The following is a 7,586-nucleotide window of genomic DNA, read 5'->3' on the forward strand; positions in this document are numbered from 1 at the left end:
TTGGTGATATTTGGCAGGAGGAACAAGGCTCGGTATAGGAGAACAGTAAGCGTGTAAAAGGAAAGATTACACAAGCACATTACACACAAGCACTGATAAAAAATAATAATAATAAGCGTTCCACTTCTCAATAGCGGTATTGCTAATAATAGAAGTGCGGGATACAGCAGACGCCCGGGCATATCTCACAATAGATTAACGATACTGGTCGCAGTGAGGAAGTCCATACAGAAAAAAAACAGGTCGCCTGAGCAGCAGCAAAGGTGTGGTGCGGTGAGTGGGAAAGTGTGGTGGAAGGGACTACTTCAGCAGCAGTTAAGTTGAGCGAGAGTAGGAGAGCATACACTATTATTTTCTGTCTTTTTCTGACGAAAAATCTTAAAAAAAGTTGATGCGGTTACCACACGATTGACGCATTCTCTAAAACTGAAAGCACACTGAAATGTGGATCCGGGAATACCTGTCAATCTTAGAGGGGAAACCTAACTGCCGCGTTACTTTGGAAATGATCGTCGTTTGGTGTGAGTCAAAACTCATTCTAGAGTCCAATTTAACTCCTGAATCGGACACTTCGGTACCTGTGCGGATGATTTTCAATGTTATAAACAAATAATATTGACTGTGATGTGCGGTGGAACGATATGACCTGACATTTATTGATGCTTATAGTAAGTTTATTTCTGCGGTACCAATCAGTAGACGTTGTCAGCTAGTCTTGTAGTGGTCGATTTTTAATTCGTCGCATATAACAGCTTAAAACCTTTTTTTTCCATAACAAAAGCTACGCCGTCAAATAACAAAATGAACAGCACCAGACCAAAGTTGCTACCTTGAGGCACTCCCGACTTGATTGGAAACGGTCTTGAAACTAAACCGTTGACAGTTTAGATGTTAACACAAAGTTCCCGCTCCGTTAAATAGGATTCCAACCAAGACGTTAGTTGCGAAAAAAGACCTAGACGAGTCAGCTTCTGCAGACGTCAATTTTATCAAACGCCGCCTTTGAGCCCGTACGTCAACTTGCGCTTTCTTTTCCACAGATATGATGCATTCTTACGTGAAATTCAGCAAATTTGTTGATACTAATGATCGACCTGGCATGAAGCCATGTTGGTACACAGATATGTAGCATTTTGTCACATTGAGAATTACCCTGCTCATTATTATCTCAAATGATTTAGAGACGGCCAACAGACTTGTGATTCCACGATAATGAAACGCATCATATCGGTTTCCTTTTTTGAACACGGGTATCATAAATGATTTTTTCCTAATACGAGGGAATTTTGCGTGTTGCAACGAGCGGTTGAAAATAGAACTTAATAGATTACCAATACAGCGGCATATTAAAACTGCAGGAATACCATCGGGACCAGATACATACGAAAGCTTCAGCTTTTTTGCTACCGAGAAAATCATATCTGAACACACACACAATCACTCATTGAACTCACTGCTTCGAGAACAGATGCAAAATGTTTTGCGACCAACTAACTTGACTCAGCATATAACAGTTTCAAAGCAGACGTTGAGACCTGATTTTCGCTGGAATGAATTTTGCACCCGTTTCAATGATCGTAAACGAGGAATACTCCTTGCAGGTGAGACTACCAGTTTCGTTTTTGGAGCGTTACTAACAATCCAAGCGTTCAAAGAGAAACAGATTTTTTCTGCCATAACGTCAACATTATTATTATCCAAAACCGTCTCCCAATCAACGTTAGTTAAGTACTGCGCGAGAGCCACAAAGTCCATTCTGCGAAAGTTCAAGTATACGTACTTTCGCTTTGGGCCGAAAAAACACAACCCACGGTTTAGCCGATTCTTCCGGATACAGCGTCACCTATTTAATCACCACTTGAGGTACTTTCGGTGTTTTGTATCCGGAAGGTCCGACGAGGAAATGGGTTAGATTCCACTTTTGCAATTGTTCAGATCGCCTTCATAGTCCATGCTGGACGTGGGAGCTAAGAACAAAAAGCCAAATGTAACCAAGACCAACATAGCAAAAAAAATGCGATATCCTGCCGCTCTCTTCCTCAACCGGTGCACGTTGCGTTCGATCACTCAATTAGTAAGCTGCAGTTGAGCGCTATGAACGGTCACCTTGAGCGGGTACTAACTTCAAACCGAGATCGAACAAACAATTACAGTACACACCAAACTATAACTATTTTGCAGTTCATAAATCACAGTAAAAAAATTTATTACCAAATAAACGCCCAGGGAATGTTAGGACTTAAAACCGCCTGAAACTATTTTAAAAACTAATCATGCTTTATATACTAACTTGAAATGGACAAAAACTAAATTATGGAAGAAAGATCTAAAACTCAAAATTGTCACAATGGTGTCGGCCTAGCACAGGGGTCAAATGGTTGCGGGGTGTCGTGATCCATTCATAACCAACCCAAGCTGGCCAAGTTCACTTTATTATTGGCCCTTATTTGCTGCCCTTCTTTCTGACCTACGTTAGACATGACTTAAAGTAAAGCGGTTTAGAAGCCACAAATGGCGGATTTAGAGCCACCGCTTCGAAATTGCAAAGGCACAAGACTCGGTAATAGTTGCGTTCCCTGTTAAAACTCTATGTGGTCTCCGTGGCTCTGTGGTTAGCGATGTCGGTCGGCTAGCTCTCCCACACGGTTGTGATATCGGGTTCGATTCCCGATCGAGTCAAAGAACTTTTCGAGCTGGAAATTTTTTCGACTCAGCACTGGGGCACGGTGTATCGTTGTACATATCCTACACATGCAAAATGTGCCAAAAACAATATCGATAACGAATTCTCTCAACTATAATCTAGTTGATCGAGACCGCTATTAGCCCTAAGGCTAAGCGTGCGATATTGTTAAAACTCTATATTATGTTTGCTTTACCATAGCAAACATAAAACAGCGTTTTTACAGGTGACACATTAACTATTAACGAGTCTGGCCTAAAATTCTGTCGCATACCATTCGTAGAGTTAATTTTTTATTCACTTTTTTTTCTATAAAATTTATATAAATTTGTTTGAGAATTACATATTAAAATAAAAAACGTACTCCCGCAGAAAATTCCCAACTTAACACATCCACAAGTCTCAATTCAGTACGAAAGTGCTGTTTTCTAATCCCATAAAAACATTGTCCGTCGCAACGGCCCATGTGCATCCCATAAAACTTGTTCAGTCGACAAATATTTCTTTCTCAGTACGCATTTATTACACTAACTGAGCACCTCTACCGCACCTATCAGCTTCGAGATGCTTCGCCGCCTACTACAGCAACGTCCAGAGTGCACTCCTGCCTGAGAAAAGGTTTATACGTATAAGGATTGAACTGGAGCTGAAATCAACTGCCCGGGCTTTGCACATCTCTGCGAATAAATTCCGCGAGGTCATCTAGTATTCACTGCCACATATTTTCCGTCTACAATGACAGTCCATTATCGTTGTTGTTCCTAGTTTTTTCCTCATCAGTTGGTGGAGGCTGGTTTCGGAACGCACCTCCATCATCGCAACGCAGTTTCTTCAACTTTTCAAACGAGCTGCCTTCCGTAGCACTCAATCGCCGAGGTGAATCCGGTTTACGATTCCCTCTGTGGAGAAAACTAGTCGCTTCCCTAGGGCAGGAATGAAATTAAAAAGAAATCCCTGTATGTGTTACACTGCACAAGTGCATTTAAAATTCCTTTGTGGGGTAACCGATCGAAAGCGGGACGGTGGGGAGGAGTGAATCGGAAGATGAACAAGAAACAAGTGGATTCTCTGCAACAGTTACTGTACTATAGCGTACAGTAAGAAGATAATGATCACAATCGAAACGCACCGCTTGCCCCTTCGAAGTTGTTTAAACTGCTTTACTACAAAGGCGTGAGCTCTTTTGACGCGATCAGAGACAGTAAAAATTTTATCTTTGTCTCGAAAGAAGGGGCACTTTATTATTTGACCACAAAACTGCAAACAGTTTTGAATGCTCGCCGTTGAGTCAACAATGAAAAAAGAAACAACGTAGAACATAAAGTACGAACTACTAATGAAGGCAACCGAAAGGAGAAGTCAAACGTTGACATAAACTTCCGAAACATATGAAAAACAGCTGCTGCTTTGCAATGATCGCGAGTCCGCCTATGTTGTGCTACTAAATTTTAATTTCCATGAAATATAGTTTCGCTGTTCTGTTGTGGGATGATTAAATAAATGTGTTCGCTTTGCGTCCAGTGTGGATTTATTTTTGGGATCCATTGCTTCAATGTGTGGTTACCGAAGAGACATGTACGATGAGCATTTAGGAACATATGAATCAAAACATAAATTTCGATATGCCACTTCAAAATAGAGGTATAGTCCCGTAGTTGATTATTTGTGTATAGACTCTGAATCTCTCTAACAGCATTGAACAAAACAGTCATAACAGTACCGTGCTGGATCGAAATCCGTACACCTAAGCACATGATAATCTTCGACGGTCAATATAAAATCAAGAAATCACATATTGTTTTAAACTGACATGTTTAGTTATAGGTCTACTTATATTTTATCACTATTTTCCAGCAAAATGATTGAAATCACTCCGAAACTCGAAAAAATCATGTTTAAATAGAACATGTTTTGAATCGAAATCCGTACACAGTTTTTTGTCTGAATCAAAACCCGTACACTTTTGACGCCGCGGAGACGAGTTCGACATTACTTATGCTTTTACGCATGTCGTTTGACAAAAAGGTGCCCATCGCTCAGCTTAATAATGAGCCAACATAACGCGTAACATTACTTGAACTCGTCACCCAGAGAGTACTGGTGTGGTTTGTGGAATTCGGAATATGGTGCATTGTTGCTAGTCGAAGTCGAAATCTTATGATTCAATTTTTTCGATTTGTCTAGTTTTTGAGCAGAGGTTTTTGTATACTATGTCCCAATAATGACTAGTTCGGCATTTTGTCAACAAACTTAAGATATATAGTTTGGTCAATCTGCGTATCTGCATTTTTCAAATTATTGGAGCTTTGGATGCATGAAACTTTGCCAATTTTTCTATTTGATAGGTAACACTCGCATCGACAGCTAAGAGAGAATCGGCGTGAAATATCGTGCTCCCGAGCGTCTCCGTCGGTAGTCGTGGATTGAGCGGTAGTGCACAATGCTTTAGTAAAACGCGTCTCCGCCCCGGGAGAGTTTTGCTCATATAAATGTTTTCGAAATGTAGTGACCCAACTTTATGATATGTTAGTTCGAATCGTCCACTTAGTGTGGTATACCATTTTGCGTTTCACTAGGATGTACCACACTTATCTGTGCGTGACCCTAACAACACTCTTTAGTTTATAACCGCTTTAAATCGGTCTCAAATCAAAAAAACGCTTTTTAAGAACAGAGGTACAGTATACAAGAAACGCCGTTAGTCGACCTGTTAAGCTCAAAGACAGATGTCCGGGTGACCGAATATCTAGGGACTTCGCGTCGATACCTTTCATGAGGTCGTATTTTCTACAGATTGGTTATAAACGTGTTATAATTTTTGATATAAATAGGGTCACTTCACGAAGAAGTGATAGGAGTCGCGAGGCGTTAACGTGGACTCAACTCTCGTAGCTTGTGTAGTCAGCTGAGATCAATCAATGGGAGACAAGTTACGGTAGTTGCATAATGACTACATAAACAGATGTTCAAATATTTGAGTCGGTCTTGATTGAGTCATAGGTCCGGTATTCTCGCGTGCACTTTATTTTTGCGGTGTTACTTCATCTAACATGATGATCGCGTTATGATTTCCGTAGAAGGTATAATAAACTCGTACGCGCGATATTTGTTTTTATGAATCCGGTACTCGAACTCAGCGCATCGTTTACCTGCGGCAAACCTTACCCTTTTCTCCAACATCCCAGTGATTTCTCGTGGAAGTGCAGAGGTGTTCTCGGCTTCCAATAAAGCGAGTATTACGTCAACATATTCCTATACACACTCCTTCTTTGACCTGCATTCGGATGCGGCCGGCGCTGGTATTGCCTATTATAAAGATTAAGGTCACCAGTTTTTACACATTGAAGATGAATGTTAGTCCCAAGCATCATCTGTTGGTTCTCTGTGTAATTACAGCTGATCTGGCAATAACTGAGTAGCAACCGCGGGCGGTCAATCATGCTCATGCTCATGCTCATGAATCAAAACCCGTACACTTTTGAATCGAAATCCGCACACACGCGATATAGACTGGATCAAAGTCCATACAACAATAAATCAAACTCCGTATAGATGAAGAAGTACAAAAATGAACATCTTTTATTTATAATTTATCTTTAAATTACCGAAAAAGTATATTTGAGGATCAACTGGCTCCTAAAGTTTCACACGGTTTTCAAATTTTCGATATCAGCTGAAATAGTGCAATTTTCGTAGCGTTTCGTAGTAACCGGAACGCCGGAACCTCTCGAAGCTTCCCGGTACGACTTTCCCTTGCGCACCTCAGTCACAGCTCGTTTAAAATTGTTTGCCGTATATTTATACTTGTTTTCTTCCATAATATGCTGAAAACAAGAAGAAAGTTCAACAATATATGCATGATACACACGCTGTACGGATTTCGATTCAAGCAAATAAAAAGAATCAAAATCCGTACTTCAGTTTTTGTTATTTATTCAGTTTTTGTTATTTATTCAACTTACACTATTTATTAGGCAATATACAGTTCAAAAATGACAAAGACTTACCTTTTCCATCAATTTTAAAAAGATTCACTGAGTAAAACACTTATATCCCACTTGAAAATCGTTTTTATCTGTAGAACGTTTCATTAGAAAATTCTCTAACGATACAACGAAATGACAACTGAAACCGATACACGATTGATTTTTCATTTTTAATATTTTTATTTCATGGCCTACTGGCGCATAGTTTAACTTAACAGAAGGCCAACAATCAACGGATATGTACATGTAACTATCATATTAATTTTCACTTTTATAATGCTTAAAACTGAAGGAAAACATCAAGGTGTACGGATTTCGATACTGTACGGGTTTCGATCCAGCACGGTATCTGGGATGTGTTTCTTTTCCTAACTTTTGAACCACATATCAGTTTTTTTATGATACACGCACACACAGCTAGAAATACCATCCATCCTGATATAGCAGGACATGTTCTGATTTTGAAATCCTATTTGGGCGTCCTGATTTATTTTTCATATTCTAGCATTTTCTTGAAATAGTCAATTTTGTAGTATAACTTTTAGGATTGCGGAACACAACGGTCACTAGAAATGAATTTCTTCTGTTTAATCTCAGCCAAGTGACGCGAGAAACGTTCTATAGTTAAACACCTGGTAATTGTGAAGTGATGAGACAGTTCCGCGTTTTAACAAAATGTCCCGCTTAGAAATACGTCCCGCGAAACGTCTCGCACGCCTTCGAAAATTGAATCACCCGATGTTACATTTTTTAGTGTGCCTCTTATTGACAATCATTCAATAATCATTCTACTCATTTATTTGTCTCTTCACATCTAAAACAATCTATCAAAGAAGCTTAGATCAAATTAAAAGAAAAGCATAGGTCGAAACTTGACCTTTCTGTTTATTGGACACAGACTTTGCTATAATGAGAGC

This window comes from Wyeomyia smithii, chromosome 2 (genome assembly GCF_029784165.1).
Source record: "Wyeomyia smithii strain HCP4-BCI-WySm-NY-G18 chromosome 2, ASM2978416v1, whole genome shotgun sequence".
In the NCBI taxonomy this organism is placed as follows: domain Eukaryota; kingdom Metazoa; phylum Arthropoda; class Insecta; order Diptera; family Culicidae; genus Wyeomyia; species Wyeomyia smithii.